A 25,058-nucleotide genomic window follows, 5' to 3' on the forward strand; every position below is an offset into this window, starting at 1 on the left:
CTTTTCTGGCGCAGGTGTTCTGCTAGCAACCCACCTCGACAACATCCGGTGAAATTGCAGAGCGCCAAATTCAAAATATAGAAATAGTCAATATAAACATTCACAAAAATACAAGTGCTATACATCAGCTTAAAGATTAACTTCTTGTTAATCCAGCCGCTTTGTCACATTTCAAATAGGATTTATTGCGAAAGCCTACCATGCGATTATCTGAGGACAGCGCCCCACTTACAAAAACATATTCCAACCAAGTAGACGAGTCACAAAAGTCATAAATAGCGATAAAATGAATCACTTACCTTTGAACATCTTCATCTGGTTGCAGTCACAAGAGTCCCAGCTCCACAATAAAGGTTTGTTTTGTTCGAGAAAGTCCCTCTTTATATCCCAAAAACTCTGTTTTGTTGGCGCATTGTGTTCAGTAATACACTGGCTCAAAGGAGGTCAAAACATGCAGACGAATACATCCTAATAGTACCGGCAAAGTTTGTTGAAACATGTCAAACGATGTTCATAATTAATCCTCACGTTGTCAATTGTCTAAATAATACATTTTCAACCGGACAATTGCGTATTCAATAGAAATGAAAAACAACGAAGGGCGCGCACTCTGTCACGCGCGCAAACCAGTACTGCATGCTTCCTCAGTCCACTGACAGCAAGGTCTCATTCTTCTTCATTTTTCAGAAAACAAGTCTAAACCAATGTCTAAAGACTGTTGACATCTAGTGGTAGCCATAGGAACTGCAATCTGGATCCTAACCCATTAGAAACTCAATAGGCATTCAATTGAATACTACCCACATCAAAAAAATCCCACCTCCTTGATAACTTTTCTTCAGGTTTTTGCCTGCCATATCAGTTCTGTTATACTCAGAGACATTATTTTAACAGTTTTGGAAACTGTAGAGTGTGTTCTATCCAAATCTACCATTTATATGCATATCCTAGTTTCTGGGCCTGAGTAACAGGCAGTTTACTTTGGGAACGTTTCTCATCCAGGCATCAAAAAACTGCCCCCAAGCATACATTAAACTCCCTGTTCGAAGACTGACAATCACATGATTTCATTTAAGATTTTGCAGTGTGACAGGTTTTTGTGAGAGACAATTTTCATCAAAAGCAGCATTGGTTTGTTCGTTTCTGTGCGAGATTAGTACTGTAAAGCCACATTGGTACTTGTGCTGATTCACTGAGTAAAGGCGGCAGAGATTGCACACATAAAAACCATGACCACGACGTGAGTTGAACACGCAACCTTCTGATCTGGAGTCAGACGCGCTACCATTGCGCCACGAGGTCATTGACATTTAACATCTTTGGAGAGGATGCCTAGTTCAGATTTTAATGAGTGTATAATTTGGAATGGAGGCCTGGTTCTCTGGGGAAATGAACCATCTGACAATGCCACCCCCATCAGCACGTGCCTCTGCCCGGCAGGTTAAGTGTCTGAAAATAAGCAGATGTAGAGCCCAGATAGCTCAGTCGGTAGAGCATCAGACTTTTAATCTGAGGGTCCAGGGTTCAAGTCCCTGTTTGGGCGTTGCTTTAATGTTTACCTTTTCTGGCGCAGGTGTTCTGCTAGCAACCCACCTCGACAACATCCGGTGAAATTGCAGAGCGCCAAATTCAAAATATAGAAATAGTCAATATAAACATTCACAAAAATACAAGTGCTATACATCAGCTTAAAGATTAACTTCTTGTTAATCCAGCCGCTTTGTCACATTTCAAATAGGATTTATTGCGAAAGCCTACCATGCGATTATCTGAGGACAGCGCCCCACTTACAAAAACATATTCCAACCAAGTAGACGAGTCACAAAAGTCATAAATAGCGATAAAATGAATCACTTACCTTTGAACATCTTCATCTGGTTGCAGTCACAAGAGTCCCAGCTCCACAATAAAGGTTTGTTTTGTTCGAGAAAGTCCCTCTTTATATCCCAAAAACTCTGTTTTGTTGGCGCATTGTGTTCAGTAATACACTGGCTCAAAGGAGGTCAAAACATGCAGACGAATACATCCTAATAGTACCGGCAAAGTTTGTTGAAACATGTCAAACGATGTTCATAATTAATCCTCACGTTGTCAATTGTCTAAATAATACATTTTCAACCGGACAATTGCGTATTCAATAGAAATGAAAAACAACGAAGGGCGCGCACTCTGTCACGCGCGCAAACCAGTACTGCATGCTTCCTCAGTCCACTGACAGCAAGGTCTCATTCTTCTTCATTTTTCAGAAAACAAGTCTAAACCAATGTCTAAAGACTGTTGACATCTAGTGGTAGCCATAGGAACTGCAATCTGGATCCTAACCCATTAGAAACTCAATAGGCATTCAATTGAAAACTACCCACATCAAAAAAATCCCACCTCCTGGATAACTTTTCTTCAGGTTTTTGCCTGCCATATCAGTTCTGTTATACTCAGAGACATTATTTTAACAGTTCTGGAAACTGTAGAGTGTGTTCTATCCAAATCTACCATTTATATGCATATCCTAGTTTCTGGGCCTGAGTAACAGGCAGTTTACTTTGGGAACGTTTCTCATCCAGGCATCAAAAAACTGCCCCCAAGCATACATTAAACTCCCTGTTCGAAGACTGACAATCACATGATTTCATTTAAGATTTTGCAGCGTGACAGGTTTTTGTGAGAGACAATTTTCATCAAAAGCAGCATTGGTTTGTTCGTTTCTGTGCGAGATTAGTACTGTAAAGCCACATTGGTACTTGTGCTGATTCACTGAGTAAAGGCGGCAGAGATTGCACACATAAAAACCATGACCACGACGTGAGTTGAACACGCAACCTTCTGATCTGGAGTCAGACGCGCTACCATTGCGCCACGAGGTCATTGACATTTAACATCTTTGGAGAGGATGCCTAGTTCAGATTTTAATGAGTGTATAATTTGGAATGGAGGCCTGGTTCTCTGGGGAAATGAACCATCTGACAATGCCACCCCCATCAGCACGTGCCTCTGCCCGGCAGGTTAAGTGTCTGAAAATAAGCAGATGTAGAGCCCAGATAGCTCAGTCGGTAGAGCATCAGACTTTTAATCTGAGGGTCCAGGGTTCAAGTCCCTGTTTGGGCGTTGCTTTAATGTTTACCTTTTCTGGCGCAGGTGTTCTGCTAGCAACCCACCTCGACAACATCCGGTGAAATTGCAGAGCGCCAAATTCAAAATATAGAAATAGTCAATATAAACATTCACAAAAATACAAGTGCTATACATCAGCTTAAAGATTAACTTCTTGTTAATCCAGCCGCTTTGTCACATTTCAAATAGGATTTATTGCGAAAGCCTACCATGCGATTATCTGAGGACAGCGCCCCACTTACAAAAACATATTCCAACCAAGTAGACGAGTCACAAAAGTCATAAATAGCGATAAAATGAATCACTTACCTTTGAACATCTTCATCTGGTTGCAGTCACAAGAGTCCCAGCTCCACAATAAAGGTTTGTTTTGTTCGAGAAAGTCCCTCTTTATATCCCAAAAACTCTGTTTTGTTGGCGCATTGTGTTCAGTAATACACTGGCTCAAAGGAGGTCAAAACATGCAGACGAATACATCCTAATAGTACCGGCAAAGTTTGTTGAAACATGTCAAACTATGTTCATAATTAATCCTCACGTTGTCAATTGTCTAAATAATACATTTTCAACCGGACAATTGCGTATTCAATAGAAATGAAAAACAACGGAGGGCGCGCACTCTGTCACGCGCGCAAACCAGTACTGCATGCTTCCTCAGTCCACTGACAGCAAGGTCTCATTCTTCTTCATTTTTCAGAAAACAAGTCTAAACCAATGTCTAAAGACTGTTGACATCTAGTGGTAGCCATAGGAACTGCAATCTGGATCCTAACCCATTAGAAACTCAATAGGCATTCAATTGAATACTACCCACATCAAAAAAATCCCACCTCCTTGATAACTTTTCTTCAGGTTTTTGCCTGCCATATCAGTTCTGTTATACTCAGAGACATTATTTTAACAGTTTTGGAAACTGTAGAGTGTGTTCTATCCAAATCTACCATTTATATGCATATCCTAGTTTCTGGGCCTGAGTAACAGGCAGTTTACTTTGGGAACGTTTCTCATCCAGGCATCAAAAAACTGCCCCCAAGCATACATTAAACTCCCTGTTCGAAGACTGACAATCACATGATTTCATTTAAGATTTTGCAGTGTGACAGGTTTTTGTGAGAGACAATTTTCATCAAAAGCAGCATTGGTTTGTTCGTTTCTGTGCGAGATTAGTACTGTAAAGCCACATTGGTACTTGTGCTGATTCACTGAGTAAAGGCGGCAGAGATTGCACACATAAAAACCATGACCACGACGTGAGTTGAACACGCAACCTTCTGATCTGGAGTCAGACGCGCTACCATTGCACCACGAGGTCATTGACATTTAACATCTTTGGAGAGGATGCCTAGTTCAGATTTTAATGAGTGTATAATTTGGAATGGAGGCCTGGTTCTCTGGGGAAATGAACCATCTGACAATGCCACCCCCATCAGCACGTGCCTCTGCCCGGCAGGTTAAGTGTCTGAAAATAAGCAGATGTAGAGCCCAGATAGCTCAGTCGGTAGAGCATCAGACTTTTAATCTGAGGGTCCAGGGTTCAAGTCCCTGTTTGGGCGTTGCTTTAATGTTTACCTTTTCTGGCGCAGGTGTTCTGCTAGCAACCCACCTCGACAACATCCGGTGAAATTGCAGAGCGCCAAATTCAAAATATAGAAATAGTCAATATAAACATTCACAAAAATACAAGTGCTATACATCAGCTTAAAGATTAACTTCTTGTTAATCCAGCCGCTTTGTCACATTTCAAATAGGATTTATTGCGAAAGCCTACCATGCGATTATCTGAGGACAGCGCCCCACTTACAAAAACATATTCCAACCAAGTAGACGAGTCACAAAAGTCATAAATAGCGATAAAATGAATCACTTACCTTTGAACATCTTCATCTGGTTGCAGTCACAAGAGTCCCAGCTCCACAATAAAGGTTTGTTTTGTTCGAGAAAGTCCCTCTTTATATCCCAAAAACTCTGTTTTGTTGGCGCATTGTGTTCAGTAATACACTGGCTCAAAGGAGGTCAAAACATGCAGACGAATACATCCTAATAGTACCGGCAAAGTTTGTTGAAACATGTCAAACGATGTTCATAATTAATCCTCACGTTGTCAATTGTCTAAATAATACATTTTCAACCGGACAATTGCGTATTCAATAGAAATGAAAAACAACGAAGGGCGCGCACTCTGTCACGCGCGCAAACCAGTACTGCATGCTTCCTCAGTCCACTGACAGCAAGGTCTCATTCTTCTTCATTTTTCAGAAAACAAGTCTAAACCAATGTCTAAAGACTGTTGACATCTAGTGGTAGCCATAGGAACTGCAATCTGGATCCTAACCCATTAGAAACTCAATAGGCATTCAATTGAAAACTACCCACATCAAAAAAATCCCACCTCCTGGATAACTTTTCTTCAGGTTTTTGCCTGCCATATCAGTTCTGTTATACTCAGAGACATTATTTTAACAGTTCTGGAAACTGTAGAGTGTGTTCTATCCAAATCTACCATTTATATGCATATCCTAGTTTCTGGGCCTGAGTAACAGGCAGTTTACTTTGGGAACGTTTCTCATCCAGGCATCAAAAAACTGCCCCCAAGCATACATTAAACTCCCTGTTCGAAGACTGACAATCACATGATTTCATTTAAGATTTTGCAGCGTGACAGGTTTTTGTGAGAGACAATTTTCATCAAAAGCAGCATTGGTTTGTTCGTTTCTGTGCGAGATTAGTACTGTAAAGCCACATTGGTACTTGTGCTGATTCACTGAGTAAAGGCGGCAGAGATTGCACACATAAAAACCATGACCACGACGTGAGTTGAACACGCAACCTTCTGATCTGGAGTCAGACGCGCTACCATTGCGCCACGAGGTCATTGACATTTAACATCTTTGGAGAGGATGCCTAGTTCAGATTTTAATGAGTGTATAATTTGGAATGGAGGCCTGGTTCTCTGGGGAAATGAACCATCTGACAATGCCACCCCCATCAGCACGTGCCTCTGCCCGGCAGGTTAAGTGTCTGAAAATAAGCAGATGTAGAGCCCAGATAGCTCAGTCGGTAGAGCATCAGACTTTTAATCTGAGGGTCCAGGGTTCAAGTCCCTGTTTGGGCGTTGCTTTAATGTTTACCTTTTCTGGCGCAGGTGTTCTGCTAGCAACCCACCTCGACAACATCCGGTGAAATTGCAGAGCGCCAAATTCAAAATATAGAAATAGTCAATATAAACATTCACAAAAATACAAGTGCTATACATCAGCTTAAAGATTAACTTCTTGTTAATCCAGCCGCTTTGTCACATTTCAAATAGGATTTATTGCGAAAGCCTACCATGCGATTATCTGAGGACAGCGCCCCACTTACAAAAACATATTCCAACCAAGTAGACGAGTCACAAAAGTCATAAATAGCGATAAAATGAATCACTTACCTTTGAACATCTTCATCTGGTTGCAGTCACAAGAGTCCCAGCTCCACAATAAAGGTTTGTTTTGTTCGAGAAAGTCCCTCTTTATATCCCAAAAACTCTGTTTTGTTGGCGCATTGTGTTCAGTAATACACTGGCTCAAAGGAGGTCAAAACATGCAGACGAATACATCCTAATAGTACCGGCAAAGTTTGTTGAAACATGTCAAACTATGTTCATAATTAATCCTCACGTTGTCAATTGTCTAAATAATACATTTTCAACCGGACAATTGCGTATTCAATAGAAATGAAAAACAACGGAGGGCGCGCACTCTGTCACGCGCGCAAACCAGTACTGCATGCTTCCTCAGTCCACTGACAGCAAGGTCTCATTCTTCTTCATTTTTCAGAAAACAAGTCTAAACCAATGTCTAAAGACTGTTGACATCTAGTGGTAGCCATAGGAACTGCAATCTGGATCCTAACCCATTAGAAACTCAATAGGCATTCAATTGAATACTACCCACATCAAAAAAATCCCACCTCCTTGATAACTTTTCTTCAGGTTTTTGCCTGCCATATCAGTTCTGTTATACTCAGAGACATTATTTTAACAGTTTTGGAAACTGTAGAGTGTGTTCTATCCAAATCTACCATTTATATGCATATCCTAGTTTCTGGGCCTGAGTAACAGGCAGTTTACTTTGGGAACGTTTCTCATCCAGGCATCAAAAAACTGCCCCCAAGCATACATTAAACTCCCTGTTCGAAGACTGACAATCACATGATTTCATTTAAGATTTTGCAGTGTGACAGGTTTTTGTGAGAGACAATTTTCATCAAAAGCAGCATTGGTTTGTTCGTTTCTGTGCGAGATTAGTACTGTAAAGCCACATTGGTACTTGTGCTGATTCACTGAGTAAAGGCGGCAGAGATTGCACACATAAAAACCATGACCACGACGTGAGTTGAACACGCAACCTTCTGATCTGGAGTCAGACGCGCTACCATTGCGCCACGAGGTCATTGACATTTAACATCTTTGGAGAGGATGCCTAGTTCAGATTTTAATGAGTGTATAATTTGGAATGGAGGCCTGGTTCTCTGGGGAAATGAACCATCTGACAATGCCACCCCCATCAGCACGTGCCTCTGCCCGGCAGGTTAAGTGTCTGAAAATAAGCAGATGTAGAGCCCAGATAGCTCAGTCGGTAGAGCATCAGACTTTTAATCTGAGGGTCCAGGGTTCAAGTCCCTGTTTGGGCGTTGCTTTAATGTTTACCTTTTCTGGCGCAGGTGTTCTGCTAGCAACCCACCTCGACAACATCCGGTGAAATTGCAGAGCGCCAAATTCAAAATATAGAAATAGTCAATATAAACATTCACAAAAATACAAGTGCTATACATCAGCTTAAAGATTAACTTCTTGTTAATCCAGCCGCTTTGTCACATTTCAAATAGGATTTATTGCGAAAGCCTACCATGCGATTATCTGAGGACAGCGCCCCACTTACAAAAACATATTCCAACCAAGTAGACGAGTCACAAAAGTCATAAATAGCGATAAAATGAATCACTTACCTTTGAACATCTTCATCTGGTTGCAGTCACAAGAGTCCCAGCTCCACAATAAAGGTTTGTTTTGTTCGAGAAAGTCCCTCTTTATATCCCAAAAACTCTGTTTTGTTGGCGCATTGTGTTCAGTAATACACTGGCTCAAAGGAGGTCAAAACATGCAGACGAATACATCCTAATAGTACCGGCAAAGTTTGTTGAAACATGTCAAACGATGTTCATAATTAATCCTCACGTTGTCAATTGTCTAAATAATACATTTTCAACCGGACAATTGCGTATTCAATAGAAATGAAAAACAACGAAGGGCGCGCACTCTGTCACGCGCGCAAACCAGTACTGCATGCTTCCTCAGTCCACTGACAGCAAGGTCTCATTCTTCTTCATTTTTCAGAAAACAAGTCTAAACCAATGTCTAAAGACTGTTGACATCTAGTGGTAGCCATAGGAACTGCAATCTGGATCCTAACCCATTAGAAACTCAATAGGCATTCAATTGAAAACTACCCACATCAAAAAAATCCCACCTCCTGGATAACTTTTCTTCAGGTTTTTGCCTGCCATATCAGTTCTGTTATACTCAGAGACATTATTTTAACAGTTCTGGAAACTGTAGAGTGTGTTCTATCCAAATCTACCATTTATATGCATATCCTAGTTTCTGGGCCTGAGTAACAGGCAGTTTACTTTGGGAACGTTTCTCATCCAGGCATCAAAAAACTGCCCCCAAGCATACATTAAACTCCCTGTTCGAAGACTGACAATCACATGATTTCATTTAAGATTTTGCAGTGTGACAGGTTTTTGTGAGAGACAATTTTCATCAAAAGCAGCATTGGTTTGTTCGTTTCTGTGCGAGATTAGTACTGTAAAGCCACATTGGTACTTGTGCTGATTCACTGAGTAAAGGCGGCAGAGATTGCACACATAAAAACCATGACCACGACGTGAGTTGAACACGCAACCTTCTGATCTGGAGTCAGACGCGCTACCATTGCGCCACGAGGTCATTGACATTTAACATCTTTGGAGAGGATGCCTAGTTCAGATTTTAATGAGTGTATAATTTGGAATGGAGGCCTGGTTCTCTGGGGAAATGAACCATCTGACAATGCCACCCCCATCAGCACGTGCCTCTGCCCGGCAGGTTAAGTGTCTGAAAATAAGCAGATGTAGAGCCCAGATAGCTCAGTCGGTAGAGCATCAGACTTTTAATCTGAGGGTCCAGGGTTCAAGTCCCTGTTTGGGCGTTGCTTTAATGTTTACCTTTTCTGGCGCAGGTGTTCTGCTAGCAACCCACCTCGACAACATCCGGTGAAATTGCAGAGCGCCAAATTCAAAATATAGAAATAGTCAATATAAACATTCACAAAAATACAAGTGCTATACATCAGCTTAAAGATTAACTTCTTGTTAATCCAGCCGCTTTGTCACATTTCAAATAGGATTTATTGCGAAAGCCTACCATGCGATTATCTGAGGACAGCGCCCCACTTACAAAAACATATTCCAACCAAGTAGACGAGTCACAAAAGTCATAAATAGCGATAAAATGAATCACTTACCTTTGAACATCTTCATCTGGTTGCAGTCACAAGAGTCCCAGCTCCACAATAAAGGTTTGTTTTGTTCGAGAAAGTCCCTCTTTATATCCCAAAAACTCTGTTTTGTTGGCGCATTGTGTTCAGTAATACACTGGCTCAAAGGAGGTCAAAACATGCAGACGAATACATCCTAATAGTACCGGCAAAGTTTGTTGAAACATGTCAAACGATGTTCATAATTAATCCTCACGTTGTCAATTGTCTAAATAATACATTTTCAACCGGACAATTGCGTATTCAATAGAAATGAAAAACAACGAAGGGCGCGCACTCTGTCACGCGCGCAAACCAGTACTGCATGCTTCCTCAGTCCACTGACAGCAAGGTCTCATTCTTCTTCATTTTTCAGAAAACAAGTCTAAACCAATGTCTAAAGACTGTTGACATCTAGTGGTAGCCATAGGAACTGCAATCTGGATCCTAACCCATTAGAAACTCAATAGGCATTCAATTGAAAACTACCCACATCAAAAAAATCCCACCTCCTGGATAACTTTTCTTCAGGTTTTTGCCTGCCATATCAGTTCTGTTATACTCAGAGACATTATTTTAACAGTTCTGGAAACTGTAGAGTGTGTTCTATCCAAATCTACCATTTATATGCATATCCTAGTTTCTGGGCCTGAGTAACAGGCAGTTTACTTTGGGAACGTTTCTCATCCAGGCATCAAAAAACTGCCCCCAAGCATACATTAAACTCCCTGTTCGAAGACTGACAATCACATGATTTCATTTAAGATTTTGCAGTGTGACAGGTTTTTGTGAGAGACAATTTTCATCAAAAGCAGCATTGGTTTGTTCGTTTCTGTGCGAGATTAGTACTGTAAAGCCACATTGGTACTTGTGCTGATTCACTGAGTAAAGGCGGCAGAGATTGCACACATAAAAACCATGACCACGACGTGAGTTGAACACGCAACCTTCTGATCTGGAGTCAGACGCGCTACCATTGCGCCACGAGGTCATTGACATTTAACATCTTTGGAGAGGATGCCTAGTTCAGATTTTAATGAGTGTATAATTTGGAATGGAGGCCTGGTTCTCTGGGGAAATGAACCATCTGACAATGCCACCCCCATCAGCACGTGCCTCTGCCCGGCAGGTTAAGTGTCTGAAAATAAGCAGATGTAGAGCCCAGATAGCTCAGTCGGTAGAGCATCAGACTTTTAATCTGAGGGTCCAGGGTTCAAGTCCCTGTTTGGGCGTTGCTTTAATGTTTACCTTTTCTGGCGCAGGTGTTCTGCTAGCAACCCACCTCGACAACATCCGGTGAAATTGCAGAGCGCCAAATTCAAAATATAGAAATAGTCAATATAAACATTCACAAAAATACAAGTGCTATACATCGGTTTAAAGATTAACTTCTTGTTAATCCAGCCGCTTTGTCACATTTCAAATAGGATTTACTGCGAAAGCCTACCATGCGATTATCTGAGGACAGCGCCCCACTTACAAAAACATATTCCAACCAAGTAGACGAGTCACAAAAGTCATAAATAGCGATAAAATGAATCACTTACCTTTGAACATCTTCATCTGGTTGCAGTCACAAGAGTCCCAGCTCCACAATAAAGGTTTGTTTTGTTCGAGAAAGTCCCTCTTTATATCCCAAAAACTCTGTTTTGTTGGCGCATTGTGTTCAGTAATACACTGGCTCAAAGGAGGTCAAAACATGCAGACGAATACATCCTAATAGTACCGGCAAAGTTTGTTGAAACATGTCAAACGATGTTCATAATTAATCCTCACGTTGTCAATTGTCTAAATAATACATTTTCAACCGGACAATTGCGTATTCAATAGAAATGAAAAACAACGAAGGGCGCGCACTCTGTCACGCGCGCAAACCAGTACTGCATGCTTCCTCAGTCCACTGACAGCAAGGTCTCATTCTTCTTCATTTTTCAGAAAACAAGTCTAAACCAATGTCTAAAGACTGTTGACATCTAGTGGTAGCCATAGGAACTGCAATCTGGATCCTAACCCATTAGAAACTCAATAGGCATTAAATTGAAAACTACCCACATCAAAAAAATCCCACCTCCTGGATAACTTTTCTTCAGGTTTTTGCCTGCCATATCAGTTCTGTTATACTCAGAGACATTATTTTAACAGTTCTGGAAACTGTAGAGTGTGTTCTATCCAAATCTACCATTTATATGCATATCCTAGTTTCTGGGCCTGAGTAACAGGCAGTTTACTTTGGGAACGTTTCTCATCCAGGCATCAAAAAACTGCCCCCAAGCATACATTAAACTCCCTGTTCGAAGACTGACAATCACATGATTTCATTTAAGATTTTGCAGTGTGACAGGTTTTTGTGAGAGACAATTTTCATCAAAAGCAGCATTGGTTTGTTCGTTTCTGTGCGAGATTAGTACTGTAAAGCCACATTGGTACTTGTGCTGATTCACTGAGTAAAGGCGGCAGAGATTGCACACATAAAAACCATGACCACGACGTGAGTTGAACACGCAACCTTCTGATCTGGAGTCAGAAGCGCTACCATTGCACCACGAGGTCATTGACATTTAACATCTTTGGAGAGGATGCCTAGTTCAGATTTTAATGAGTGTATAATTTGGAATGGAGGCCTGGTTCTCTGGGGAAATGAACCATCTGACAATGCCACCCCCATCAGCACGTGCCTCTGCCCGGCAGGTTAAGTGTCTGAAAATAAGCAGATGCAGAGCCCAGATAGCTCAGTCGGTAGAGCATCAGACTTTTAATCTGAGGGTCCAGGGTTCAAGTCCCTGTTTGGGCGTTGCTTTAATGTTTACCTTTTCTGGCGCAGGTGTTCTGCTAGCAACCCACCTCGACAACATCCGGTGAAATTGCAGAGCGCCAAATTCAAAATATAGAAATAGTCAATATAAACATTCACAAAAATACAAGTGCTATACATCGGTTTAAAGATTAACTTCTTGTTAATCCAGCCGCTTTGTCACATTTCAAATAGGATTTACTGCGAAAGCCTACCATGCGATTATCTGAGGACAGCGCCCCACTTACAAAAACATATTCCAACCAAGTAGACGAGTCACAAAAGTCATAAATAGCGATAAAATGAATCACTTACCTTTGAGCATCTTCATCTGGTTGCAGTCACAAGAGTCCCAGCTCCACAATAAAGGTTTGTTTTGTTCGAGAAAGTCCCTCTTTATATCCCAAAAACTCTGTTTTGTTGGCGCATTGTGTTCAGTAATACACTGGCTCAAAGGAGGTCAAAACATGCAGACGAATACATCCTAATAGTACCGGCAAAGTTTGTTGAAACATGTCAAACGATGTTCATAATTAATCCTCACGTTGTCAATTGTCTAAATAATACATTTTCAACCGGACAATTGCGTATTCAATAGAAATGAAAAACAACAAAGGGCGCGCACTCTGTCACGCGCGCAAACCAGTACTGCATGCTTCCTCAGTCCACTGACAGCAAGGTCTCATTCTTCTTCATTTTTCAGAAAACAAGTCTAAACCAATGTCTAAAGACTGTTGACATCTAGTGGTAGCCATAGGAACTGCAATCTGGATCCTAACCCATTAGAAACTCAATAGGCATTAAATTGAAAACTACCCACATCAAAAAAATCCCACCTCCTGGATAACTTTTCTTCAGGTTTTTGCCTGCCATATCAGTTCTGTTATACTCAGAGACATTATTTTAACAGTTCTGGAAACTGTAGAGTGTGTTCTATCCAAATCTACCATTTATATGCATATCCTAGTTTCTGGGCCTGAGTAACAGGCAGTTTACTTTGGGAACGTTTCTCATCCAGGCATCAAAAAACTGCCCCCAAGCATACATTAAACTCCCTGTTCGAAGACTGACAATCACATGATTTCATTTAAGATTTTGCAGCGTGACAGGTTTTTGTGAGAGACAATTTTCATCAAAAGCAGCATTGGTTTGTTCGTTTCTGTGCGAGATTAGTACTGTAAAGCCACATTGGTACTTGTGCTGATTCACTGAGTAAAGGCGGCAGAGATTGCACACATAAAAACCATGACCACGACGTGAGTTGAACACGCAACCTTCTGATCTGGAGTCAGACGCGCTACCATTGCGCCACGAGGTCATTGACATTTAACATCTTTGGAGAGGATGCCTAGTTCAGATTTTAATGAGTGTATAATTTGGAATGGAGGCCTGGTTCTCTGGGGAAATGAACCATCTGACAATGCCACCCCCATCAGCACGTGCCTCTGCCCGGCAGGTTAAGTGTCTGAAAATAAGCAGATGCAGAGCCCAGATAGCTCAGTCGGTAGAGCATCAGACTTTTAATCTGAGGGTCCAGGGTTCAAGTCCCTGTTTGGGCGTTGCTTTAATGTTTACCTTTTCTGGCGCAGGTGTTCTGCTAGCAACCCACCTCGACAACATCCGGTGAAATTGCAGAGCGCCAAATTCAAAATATAGAAATAGTCAATATAAACATTCACAAAAATACAAGTGCTATACATCGGCTTAAAGATTAACTTCTTGTTAATCCAGCCGCTTTGTCACATTTCAAATAGGATTTACTGCGAAAGCCTACCATGCGATTATCTGAGGACAGCGCCCCACTTACAAAAACATATTCCAACCAAGTAGACGAGTCACAAAAGTCATAAATAGCGATAAAATGAATCACTTACCTTTGAACATCTTCATCTGGTTGCAGTCACAAGAGTCCCAGCTCCACAATAAAGGTTTGTTTTGTTCGAGAAAGTCCCTCTTTATATCCCAAAAACTCTGTTTTGTTGGCACATTGTGTTCAGTAATACACTGGCTCAAAGGAGGTCAAAACATGCAGACGAATACATCCTAATAGTACCGGCAAAGTTTGTTGAAACATGTCAAACGATGTTCATAATTAATCCTCACGTTGTCAATTGTCTAAATAATACATTTTCAACCGGACAATTGCGTATTCAATAGAAATGAAAAACAACGAAGGGCGCGCACTCTGTCACGCGCGCAAACCAGTACTGCATGCTTCCTCAGTCCACTGACAGCAAGGTCTCATTCTTCTTCATTTTTCAGAAAACAAGTCTAAACCAATGTCTAAAGACTGTTGACATCTAGTGGTAGCCATAGGAACTGCAATCTGGATCCTAACCCATTAGAAACTCAATAGGCATTCAATTGAAAACTACCCACATCAAAAAAATCCCACCTCCTGGATAACTTTTCTTCAGGTTTTTGCCTGCCATATCAGTTCTGTTATACTCAGAGACATTATTTTAACAGTTCTGGAAACTGTAGAGTGTGTTCTATCCAAATCTACCATTTATATGCATATCCTAGTTTCTGGGCCTGAGTAACAGGCAGTTTACTTTGGGAACGTTTCTCATCCAGGCATCAAAAAACTGCCCCCAAGCATACATTAAACTCCCTGTTCGAAGACTGACAATCACATGATTTCATTTAAGATTTTGCAGCGTGACAGGTTTTTGTGAGAGACAATTTTCATCAAAAGCAGCATTGGTTTGTTCGTTTCTGTGCGAGATTAGTACTGTAAAGCCACATTGGTACTTGTGCTGATTCACTGAGTAAAGGCGGCAGAGATTGCACACATAAAAACCATGACCACGACGTGAGTTGAACACGCAACCTTCTGATCTGGAGTCAGACGCGCTACCATTGCGCCACGAGGTCATTGACATTTAACATCTTTGGAGAGGATGCCTAGTTCAGATTTTAATGAGTGTATAATTTGGAATGGAGGCCTGGTTCTCTGGGGAAATGAACCATCTGACAATGCCACCACCATCAGCACGTGCCTCTGCCCGGCAGGTTAAGTGTCTGAAAATAAGCAGATGCAGAGCCCAGATAGCTCAGTCGGTAGAGCATCAGACTTTTAATCTGAGGGTCCAGGGTTCAAGTCCCTGTTTGGGCGTTGCTTTAATGTTTACCTTTTCTGGCGCAGGTGTTCTGCTAGCAACCCACCTCGACAACATCCGGTGAAATTGCAGAGCGCCAAATTCAAAATATAGAAATAGTCAATATAAACATTCACAAAAATACAAGTGCTATACATCGGTTTAAAGATTAACTTCTTGTTAATCCAGCCGCTTTGTCACATTTCAAATAGGATTTACTGCGAAAGCCTATGCGATTATCTGAGGACAGCGCCCCACTTACAAAAACATATTCCAACCAAGTAGACGAGTCACAAAAGTCATAAATAGCGATAAAATGAATCACTTACCTTTGAACATCTTCATCTGGTTGCAGTCACAAGAGTCCCAGCTCCACAATAAAGGTTTGTTTTGTTCGAGAAAGTCCCTCTTTATATCCCAAAAACTCTGTTTTGTTGGCGCATTGTGTTCAGTAATACACTGGCTCAAAGGAGGTCAAAACATGCAGACGAATACATCCTAATAGTACCGGCAAAGTTTGTTGAAACATGTCAAACGATGTTCATAATTAATCCTCACGTTGTCAATTGTCTAAATAATACATTTTCAACCGGACAATTGCGTATTCAATAGAAATGAAAAACAACGAAGGGCGCGCACTCTGTCACGCGCGCAAACCAGTACTGCATGCTTCCTCAGTCCACTGACAGCAAGGTCTCATTCTTCTTCATTTTTCAGAAAACAAGTCTAAACCAATGTCTAAAGACTGTTGACATCTAGTGGTAGCCATAGGAACTGCAATCTGGATCCTAACCCATTAAAAACTCAATAGGCATTAAATTGAAAACTACCCACATCAAAAAAATCCCACCTCCTGGATAACTTTTCTTCAGGTTTTTGCCTGCCATATCAGTTCTGTTATACTCAGAGACATTATTTTAACAGTTTTGGAAACTGTAGAGTGTGTTCTATCCAAATCTACCATTTATATGCATATCCTAGTTTCTGGGCCTGAGTAACAGGCAGTTTACTTTGGGAACGTTTCTCATCCAGGCATCAAAAAACTGCCCCCAAGCATACATTAAACTCCCTGTTCGAAGACTGACAATCACATGATTTCATTTAAGATTTTGCAGCGTGACAGGTTTTTGTGAGAGACAATTTTCATCAAAAGCAGCATTGGTTTGTTCGTTTCTGTGCGAGATTAGTACTGTAAAGCCACATTGGTACTTGTGCTGATTCACTGAGTAAAGGCGGCAGAGATTGCACACATAAAAACCATGACCACGACGTGAGTTGAACACGCAACCTTCTGATCTGGAGTCAGACGCGCTACCATTGCGCCACGAGGTCATTGACATTTAACATCTTTGGAGAGGATGCCTAGTTCAGATTTTAATGAGTGTATAATTTGGAATGGAGGCCTGGTTCTCTGGGGAAATGAACCATCTGACAATGCCACCCCCATCAGCACGTGCCTCTGCCCGGCAGGTTAAGTGTCTGAAAATAAGCAGATGCAGAGCCCAGATAGCTCAGTCAGTAGAGCATCAGACTTTTAATCTGAGGGTCCAGGGTTCAAGTCCCTGTTTGGGCGTTGCTTTAATGTTTACCTTTTCTGGCGCAGGTGTTCTGCTAGCAACCCACCTCGACAACATCCGGTGAAATTGCAGAGCGCCAAATTCAAAATATAGAAATAGTCAATATAAACATTCACAAAAATACAAGTGCTATACATCAGCTTAAAGATTAACTTCTTGTTAATCCAGCCGCTTTGTCACATTTCAAATAGGATTTATTGCGAAAGCCTACCATGCGATTATCTGAGGACAGCGCCCCACTTACAAAAACATATTCCAACCAAGTAGACGAGTCACAAAAGTCATAAATAGCGATAAAATGAATCACTTACCTTTGAACATCTTCATCTGGTTGCAGTCACAAGAGTCCCAGCTCCACAATAAAGGTTTGTTTTGTTCGAGAAAGTCCCTCTTTATATCCCAAAAACTCTGTTTTGTTGGCGCATTGTGTTCAGTAATACACTGGCTCAAAGGAGGTCAAAACATGCAGACGAATACATCCTAATAGTACCGGCAAAGTTTGTTGAAACATGTCAAACGATGTTCATAATTAATCCTCACGTTGTCAATTGTCTAAATAATACATTTTCAACCGGACAATTGCGTATTCAATAGAAATGAAAAACAACGAAGGGCGCGCACTCTGTCACGCGCGCAAACCAGTACTGCATGCTTCCTCAGTCCACTGACAGCAAGGTCTCATTCTTCTTCATTTTTCAGAAAACAAGTCTAAACCAATGTCTAAAGACTGTTGACATCTAGTGGTAGCCATAGGAACTGCAATCTGGATCCTAACCCATTAGAAACTCAATAGGCATTAAATTGAAAACTACCCACATCAAAAAAATCCCACCTCCTGGATAACTTTTCTTCAGGTTTTTGCCTGCCATATCAGTTCTGTTATACTCAGAGACATTATTTTAACAGTTTTGGAAACTGTAGAGTGTGTTCTATCCAAATCTACCATTTATATGCATATCCTAGTTTCTGGGCCTGAGTAACAGGCAGTTTACTTTGGGAACGTTTCTCATCCAGGCATCAAAAAACTGCCCCCAAGCATACATTAAACTCCCTGTTCGAAGACTGACAATCACATGATTTCATTTAAGATTTTTGCAGCGTGACAGGTTTTTGTGAGAGACAATTTTCATCAAAAGCAGCATTGGTTTGTTCGTTTCTGTGCGAGATTAGTACTGTAAAGCCACATTGGTACTTGTGCTGATTCACTGAGTAAAGGCGGCAGAGATTGCACACATAAAAACCATGACCACGACGTGAGTTGAACACGCAACCTTCTGATCTGGAGTCAGACGCGCTACCATTGCGCCACGAGGTCATTGACATTTAACATCTTTGGAGAGGATGCCTAGTTCAGATTTTAATGAGTGTATAATTTGGAATGGAGGCCTGGTTCTCTGGGGAAATGAACCATCTGACAATGCCACCCCCATCAGCACGTGCCTCTGCCCGGCAGGTTAAGTGTCTGAAAATAAGCAGATGCAGAGCCCAGATAGCTCAGTCGGTAGAGCATCAGACTTTTAATCTGAGGGTCCAGGGTTCAAGTCCCTGTTTGGGCGTTGCTTTAATGTTTACCTTTTCTGGCGCAGGTGTTCTGCTAGCAACCCACCTCGACAACATCCGGTGAAATTGCAGAGCGCCAAATTCAAAATATAGAAATAGTCAATATAAACATTCACAAAAATACAAGTGCTATACATCGGTTTAAAGATTAACTTCTTGTTAATCCAGCCGCTTTGTCACATTTCAAATAGGATTTACTGCGAAAGCCTACCATGCGATTATCTGAGGACAGCGCCCCACTTACAAAAACATATTCCAACCAAGTAGACGAGTCACAAAAGTCATAAATAGCGATAAAATGAATCACTTACCTTTGAACATCTTCATCTGGTTGCAGTCACAAGAGTCCCAGCTCCACAATAAAGGTTTGTTTTGTTCGAGAAAGTCCCTCTTTATATCCCAAAAACTCTGTTTTGTTGGCGCATTGTGTTCAGTAATACACTGGCTCAAAGGAGGTCAAAACATGCAGACGAATACATCCTAATAGTACCGGCAAAGTTTGTTGAAACATGTCAAACGATGTTCATAATTAATCCTCACGTTGTCAATTGTCTAAATAATACATTTTCAACCGGACAATTGCGTATTCAATAGAAATGAAAAACAACGAAGGGCGCGCACTCTGTCACGCGCGCAAACCAGTACTGCATGCTTCCTCAGTCCACTGACAGCAAGGTCTCATTCTTCTTCATTTTTCAGAAAACAAGTCTAAACCAATGTCTAAAGACTGTTGACATCTAGTGGTAGCCATAGGAACTGCAATCTGGATCCTAACCCATTAGAAACTCAATAGGCATTCAATTGAAAACTACCCACATCAAAAAAATCCCACCTCCTGGATAACTTTTCTTCAGGTTTTTGCCTGCCATATCAGTTCTGTTATACTCAGAGACATTATTTTAACAGTTTTGGAAACTGTAGAGTGTGTTCTATCCAAATCTACCATTTATATGCATATCCTAGTTTCTGGGCCTGAGTAACAGGCAGTTTACTTTGGGAACGTTTCTCATCCAGGCATCAAAAAACTGCCCCCAAGCATACATTAAACTCCCTGTTCGAAGACTGACAATCACATGATTTCATTTAAGATTTTGCAGCGTGACAGGTTTTTGTGAGAGACAATTTTCATCAAAAGCAGCATTGGTTTGTTCGTTTCTGTGCGAGATTAGTACTGTAAAGCCACATTGGTACTTGTGCTGATTCACTGAGTAAAGGCGGCAGAGATTGCACACATAAAAACCATGACCACGACGTGAGTTGAACACGCAACCTTCTGATCTGGAGTCAGACGCGCTACCATTGCGCCACGAGGTCATTGACATTTAACATCTTTGGAGAGGATGCCTAGTTCAGATTTTAATGAGTGTATAATTTGGAATGGAGGCCTGGTTCTCTGGGGAAATGAACCATCTGACAATGCCACCCCCATCAGCACGTGCCTCTGCCCGGCAGGTTAAGTGTCTGAAAATAAGCAGATGCAGAGCCCAGATAGCTCAGTCGGTAGAGCATCAGACTTTTAATCTGAGGGTCCAGGGTTCAAGTCCCTGTTTGGGCGTTGCTTTAATGTTTACCTTTTCTGGCGCAGGTGTTCTGCTAGCAACCCACCTCGACAACATCCGGTGAAATTGCAGAGCGCCAAATTCAAAATATAGAAATAGTCAATATAAACATTCACAAAAATACAAGTGCTATACATCGGTTTAAAGATTAACTTCTTGTTAATCCAGCCGCTTTGTCACATTTCAAATAGGATTTACTGCGAAAGCCTACCATGCGATTATCTGAGGACAGCGCCCCACTTACAAAAACATATTCCAACCAAGTAGACGAGTCACAAAAGTCATAAATAGCGATAAAATGAATCACTTACCTTTGAACATCTTCATCTGGTTGCAGTCACAAGAGTCCCAGCTCCACAATAAAGGTTTGTTTTGTTCGAGAAAGTCCCTCTTTATATCCCAAAAACTCTGTTTTGTTGGCGCATTGTGTTCAGTAATACACTGGCTCAAAGGAGGTCAAAACATGCAGACGAATACATCCTAATAGTACCGGCAAAGTTTGTTGAAACATGTCAAACGATGTTCATAATTAATCCTCACGTTGTCAATTGTCTAAATAATACATTTTCAACCGGACAATTGCGTATTCAATAGAAATGAAAAACAACGAAGGGCGCGCACTCTGTCACGCGCGCAAACCAGTACTGCATGCTTCCTCAGTCCACTGACAGCAAGGTCTCATTCTTCTTCATTTTTCAGAAAACAAGTCTAAACCAATGTCTAAAGACTGTTGACATCTAGTGGTAGCCATAGGAACTGCAATCTGGATCATAACCCATTAGAAACTCAATAGGCATTCAATTGAAAACTACCCACATCAAAAAAATCCCACCTCCTGGATAACTTTTCTTCAGGTTTTTGCCTGCCATATCAGTTCTGTTATACTCAGAGACATTATTTTAACAGTTTTGGAAACTGTAGAGTGTGTTCTATCCAAATCTACCATTTATATGCATATCCTAGTTTCTGGGCCTGAGTAACAGGCAGTTTACTTTGGGAACGTTTCTCATCCAGGCATCAAAAAACTGCCCCCAAGCATACATTAAACTCCCTGTTCGAAGACTGACAATCACATGATTTCATTTAAGATTTTGCAGCGTGACAGGTTTTTGTGAGAGACAATTTTCATCAAAAGCAGCATTGGTTTGTTCGTTTCTGTGCGAGATTAGTACTGTAAAGCCACATTGGTACTTGTGCTGATTCACTGAGTAAAGGCGGCAGAGATTGCACACATAAAAACCATGACCACGACGTGAGTTGAACACGCAACCTTCTGATCTGGAGTCAGACGCGCTACCATTGCGCCACGAGGTCATTGACATTTAACATCTTTGGAGAGGATGCCTAGTTCAGATTTTAATGAGTGTATAATTTGGAATGGAGGCCTGGTTCTCTGGGGAAATGAACCATCTGACAATGCCACCCCCATCAGCACGTGCCTCTGCCCGGCAGGTTAAGTGTCTGAAAATAAGCAGATGCAGAGCCCAGATAGCTCAGTCGGTAAAGCATCAGACTTTTAATCTGAGGGTCCAGGGTTCAAGTCCCTGTTTAGGCGTTGCTTTAATGTTTACCTTTTCTGGCGCAGGTGTTCTGCTAGCAACCCACCTCGACAACATCCGGTGAAATTGCAGAGCGCCAAATTCAAAATATAGAAATAGTCAATATAAACATTCACAAAAATACAAGTGCTATACATCGGCTTAAAGATTAACTTCTTGTTAATCCAGCCGCTTTGTCACATTTCAAATAGGATTTACTGCGAAAGCCTACCATGCGATTATCTGAGGACAGCGCCCCACTTACAAAAACATATTCCAACCAAGTAGACGAGTCACAAAAGTCATAAATAGCGATAAAATGAATCACTTACCTTTGAACATCTTCATCTGGTTGCAGTCACAAGAGTCCCAGCTCCACAATAAAGGTTTGTTTTGTTCGAGAAAGTCCCTCTTTATATCCCAAAAACTCTGTTTTGTTGGCGCATTGTGTTCAGTAATACACTGGCTCAAAGGAGGTCAAAACATGCAGACGAATACATCCTAATAGTACCGGCAAAGTTTGTTGAAACATGTCAAACGATGTTCATAATTAATCCTCACGTTGTCAATTGTCTAAATAATACATTTTCAACCGGACAATTGCGTATTCAATAGAAATGAAAAACAACGAAGGGCGCGCACTCTGTCACGCGCGCAAACCAGTACTGCATGCTTCCTCAGTCCACTGACAGCAAGGTCTCATTCTTCTTCATTTTTCAGAAAACAAGTCTAAACCAATGTCTAAAGACTGTTGACATCTAGTGGTAGCCATAGGAACTGCAATCTGGATCATAACCCATTAGAAACTCAATAGGCATTCAATTGAAAACTACCCACATCAAAAAAATCCCACCTCCTGGATAACTTTTCTTCAGGTTTTTGCCTGCCATATCAGTTCTGTTATACTCAGAGACATTATTTTAACAGTTCTGGAAACTGTAGAGTGTGTTCTATCCAAATATACCATTTATATGCATATCCTAGTTTCTGGGCCTGAGTAACAGGCAGTTTACTTTGGGAACGTTTCTCATCCAGGCATCAAAAAACTGCCCCCAAGCATACATTAAACTCCCTGTTCGAAGACTGACAATCACATGATTTCATTTAAGATTTTGCAGCATGACAGGTTTTTGTGAGAGACAATTTTCATCAAAAGCAGCATTGGTTTGTTCGTTTCTGTGCGAGATTAGTACTGTAAAGCCACATTGGTACTTGTGCTGATTCACTGAGTAAAGGCGGCAGAGATTGCACACATAAAAACCATGACCACGACGTGAGTTGAACACGCAACCTTCTGATCTGGAGTCAGACGCGCTACCATTGCGCCACGAGGTCATTGACATTTAACATCTTTGGAGAGGATGCCTAGTTCAGATTTTAATGAGTGTATAATTTGGAATGGAGGCCTGGTTCTCTGGGGAAATGAACCATCTGACAATGCCACCCCCATCAGCACGTGCCTCTGCCCGGCAGGTTAAGTGTCTGAAAATAAGCAGATGCAGAGCTCAGATAGCTCAGTCGGTAGAGCATCAGACTTTTAATCTGAGGGTCCAGGGTTCAAGTCCCTGTTTGGGCGTTGCTTTAATGTTTACCTTTTCTGGCGCAGGTGTTCTGCTAGCAACCCACCTCGACAACATCCGGTGAAATTGCAGAGCGCCAAATTCAAAATATAGAAATAGTCAATATAAACATTCACAAAAATACAAGTGCTATACATCGGCTTAAAGATTAACTTCTTGTTAATCCAGCCGCTTTGTCACATTTCAAATAGGATTTACTGCGAAAGCCTACCATGCGATTATCTGAGGACAGCGCCCCACTTACAAAAACATATTCCAACCAAGTAGACGAGTCACAAAAGTCATAAATAGCGATAAAATGAATCACTTACCTTTGAACATCTTCATCTGGTTGCAGTCACAAGAGTCCCAGCTCCACAATAAAGGTTTGTTTTGTTCGAGAAAGTCCCTCTTTATATCCCAAAAACTCTGTTTTGTTGGCGCATTGTGTTCAGTAATACACTGGCTCAAAGGAGGTCAAAACATGCAGATGAATACATCCTAATAGTACCGGCAAAGTTTGTTGAAACATGTCAAACGATGTTCATAATTAATCCTCACGTTGTCAATTGTCTAAATAATACATTTTCAACCGGACAATTGCGTATTCAATAGAAATGAAAAACAACGAAGGGCGCGCACTCTGTCACGCGCGCAAACCAGTACTGCATGCTTCCTCAGTCCACTGACAGCAAGGTCTCATTCTTCTTCATTTTTCAGAAAACAAGTCTAAACCAATGTCTAAAGACTGTTGACATCTAGTGGTAGCCATAGGAACTGCAATCTGGATCCTAACCCATTAGAAACTCAATAGGCATTCAATTGAAAACTACCCACATCAAAAAAATCCCACCTCCTGGATAACTTTTCTTCAGGTTTTTGCCTGCCATATCAGTTCTGTTATACTCAGAGACATTATTTTAACAGTTCTGGAAACTGTAGAGTGTGTTCTATCCAAATCTACCATTTACATGCATATCCTAGTTTCTGGGCCTGAGTAACAGGCAGTTTACTTTGGGAACGTTTCTCATCCAGGCATCAAAAAACTGCCCCCAAGCATACATTAAACTCCCTGTTCGAAGACTGACAATCACATGATTTCATTTAAGATTTTGCAGCGTGACAGGTTTTTGTGAGAGACAATTTTCATCAAAAGCAGCATTGGTTTGTTCGTTTCTGTGCGAGATCAGTACTGTAAAGCCACATTGGTACTTGTGCTGATTCACTGAGTAAAGGCGGCAGAGATTGCACACATAAAAACCATGACCACGACGTGAGTTGAACACGCAACCTTCTGATCTGGAGTCAGACGCGCTACCATTGCGCCACGAGGTCATTGACATTTAACATCTTTGGAGAGGATGCCTAGTTCAGATTTTAATGAGTGTATAATTTGGAATGGAGGCCTGGTTCTCTGGGGAAATGAACCATCTGACAATGCCACCCCCATCAGCACGTGCCTCTGCCCGGCAGGTTAAGTGTCTGAAAATAAGCAGATGCAGAGCCCAGATAGCTCAGTCGGTAGAGCATCAGACTTTTAATCTGAGGGTCCAGGGTTCAAGTCCCTGTTTGGGCGTTGCTTTAATGTTTACCTTTTCTGGCGCAGGTGTTCTGCTAGCAACCCACCTCGACAACATCCGGTGAAATTGCAGAGCGCCAAATTCAAAATATAGAAATAGTCAATATAAACATTCACAAAAATACAAGT

At 41.4% G+C, this 25,058-nt stretch overlaps 18 non-coding genes across 18 annotated transcripts; 2 read left to right on the top strand and 16 right to left on the bottom strand.

Annotated features, from left to right (window-relative positions):
• Window positions 1-1,230: 1,230 nt before the first annotated feature.
• trnaw-cca (transfer RNA tryptophan (anticodon CCA)) lies at window positions 1,231-1,302 on the bottom strand. Its single transcript has one exon. It is a non-coding gene; the product is annotated as a tRNA-Trp (tRNA).
• Window positions 1,303-2,789: 1,487 nt separating this feature from the next.
• trnaw-cca (transfer RNA tryptophan (anticodon CCA)) lies at window positions 2,790-2,861 on the bottom strand. Its single transcript has one exon. It is a non-coding gene; the product is annotated as a tRNA-Trp (tRNA).
• Window positions 2,862-4,348: 1,487 nt separating this feature from the next.
• trnaw-cca (transfer RNA tryptophan (anticodon CCA)) lies at window positions 4,349-4,420 on the bottom strand. The gene has a single exon. It is a non-coding gene; the product is annotated as a tRNA-Trp (tRNA).
• A 1,487-nt stretch (window positions 4,421-5,907) lies between these two features.
• On the bottom strand, window positions 5,908-5,979 carry trnaw-cca (transfer RNA tryptophan (anticodon CCA)). Its single transcript has one exon. It is a non-coding gene; the product is annotated as a tRNA-Trp (tRNA).
• A 1,487-nt stretch (window positions 5,980-7,466) lies between these two features.
• trnaw-cca (transfer RNA tryptophan (anticodon CCA)) lies at window positions 7,467-7,538 on the bottom strand. The gene has a single exon. It is a non-coding gene; the product is annotated as a tRNA-Trp (tRNA).
• A 1,487-nt stretch (window positions 7,539-9,025) lies between these two features.
• trnaw-cca (transfer RNA tryptophan (anticodon CCA)) lies at window positions 9,026-9,097 on the bottom strand. The gene has a single exon. It is a non-coding gene; the product is annotated as a tRNA-Trp (tRNA).
• A 1,487-nt stretch (window positions 9,098-10,584) lies between these two features.
• trnaw-cca (transfer RNA tryptophan (anticodon CCA)) lies at window positions 10,585-10,656 on the bottom strand. The gene has a single exon. It is a non-coding gene; the product is annotated as a tRNA-Trp (tRNA).
• Window positions 10,657-12,143: 1,487 nt separating this feature from the next.
• Window positions 12,144-12,215, bottom strand: trnaw-cca (transfer RNA tryptophan (anticodon CCA)). Its single transcript has one exon. It is a non-coding gene; the product is annotated as a tRNA-Trp (tRNA).
• A 1,487-nt stretch (window positions 12,216-13,702) lies between these two features.
• On the bottom strand, window positions 13,703-13,774 carry trnaw-cca (transfer RNA tryptophan (anticodon CCA)). The gene has a single exon. It is a non-coding gene; the product is annotated as a tRNA-Trp (tRNA).
• Window positions 13,775-15,261: 1,487 nt separating this feature from the next.
• Window positions 15,262-15,333, bottom strand: trnaw-cca (transfer RNA tryptophan (anticodon CCA)). Its single transcript has one exon. It is a non-coding gene; the product is annotated as a tRNA-Trp (tRNA).
• A 1,484-nt stretch (window positions 15,334-16,817) lies between these two features.
• trnaw-cca (transfer RNA tryptophan (anticodon CCA)) lies at window positions 16,818-16,889 on the bottom strand. Its single transcript has one exon. It is a non-coding gene; the product is annotated as a tRNA-Trp (tRNA).
• Window positions 16,890-18,377: 1,488 nt separating this feature from the next.
• Window positions 18,378-18,449, bottom strand: trnaw-cca (transfer RNA tryptophan (anticodon CCA)). The gene has a single exon. It is a non-coding gene; the product is annotated as a tRNA-Trp (tRNA).
• Window positions 18,450-19,936: 1,487 nt separating this feature from the next.
• trnaw-cca (transfer RNA tryptophan (anticodon CCA)) lies at window positions 19,937-20,008 on the bottom strand. Its single transcript has one exon. It is a non-coding gene; the product is annotated as a tRNA-Trp (tRNA).
• A 168-nt stretch (window positions 20,009-20,176) lies between these two features.
• On the top strand, window positions 20,177-20,249 carry trnak-uuu (transfer RNA lysine (anticodon UUU)). Its single transcript has one exon. It is a non-coding gene; the product is annotated as a tRNA-Lys (tRNA).
• Window positions 20,250-21,495: 1,246 nt separating this feature from the next.
• trnaw-cca (transfer RNA tryptophan (anticodon CCA)) lies at window positions 21,496-21,567 on the bottom strand. The gene has a single exon. It is a non-coding gene; the product is annotated as a tRNA-Trp (tRNA).
• A 1,487-nt stretch (window positions 21,568-23,054) lies between these two features.
• On the bottom strand, window positions 23,055-23,126 carry trnaw-cca (transfer RNA tryptophan (anticodon CCA)). Its single transcript has one exon. It is a non-coding gene; the product is annotated as a tRNA-Trp (tRNA).
• Window positions 23,127-24,613: 1,487 nt separating this feature from the next.
• trnaw-cca (transfer RNA tryptophan (anticodon CCA)) lies at window positions 24,614-24,685 on the bottom strand. The gene has a single exon. It is a non-coding gene; the product is annotated as a tRNA-Trp (tRNA).
• Window positions 24,686-24,853: 168 nt separating this feature from the next.
• trnak-uuu (transfer RNA lysine (anticodon UUU)) lies at window positions 24,854-24,926 on the top strand. The gene has a single exon. It is a non-coding gene; the product is annotated as a tRNA-Lys (tRNA).
• The last annotated feature ends 132 nt before the right edge of the window (window positions 24,927-25,058 follow it).

The sequence above is a fragment of the Oncorhynchus mykiss genome, chromosome 28 (assembly GCF_057628025.1).
Source record: "Oncorhynchus mykiss isolate SJ-2025 chromosome 28, ASM5762802v1, whole genome shotgun sequence".
In the NCBI taxonomy this organism is placed as follows: domain Eukaryota; kingdom Metazoa; phylum Chordata; class Actinopteri; order Salmoniformes; family Salmonidae; genus Oncorhynchus; species Oncorhynchus mykiss.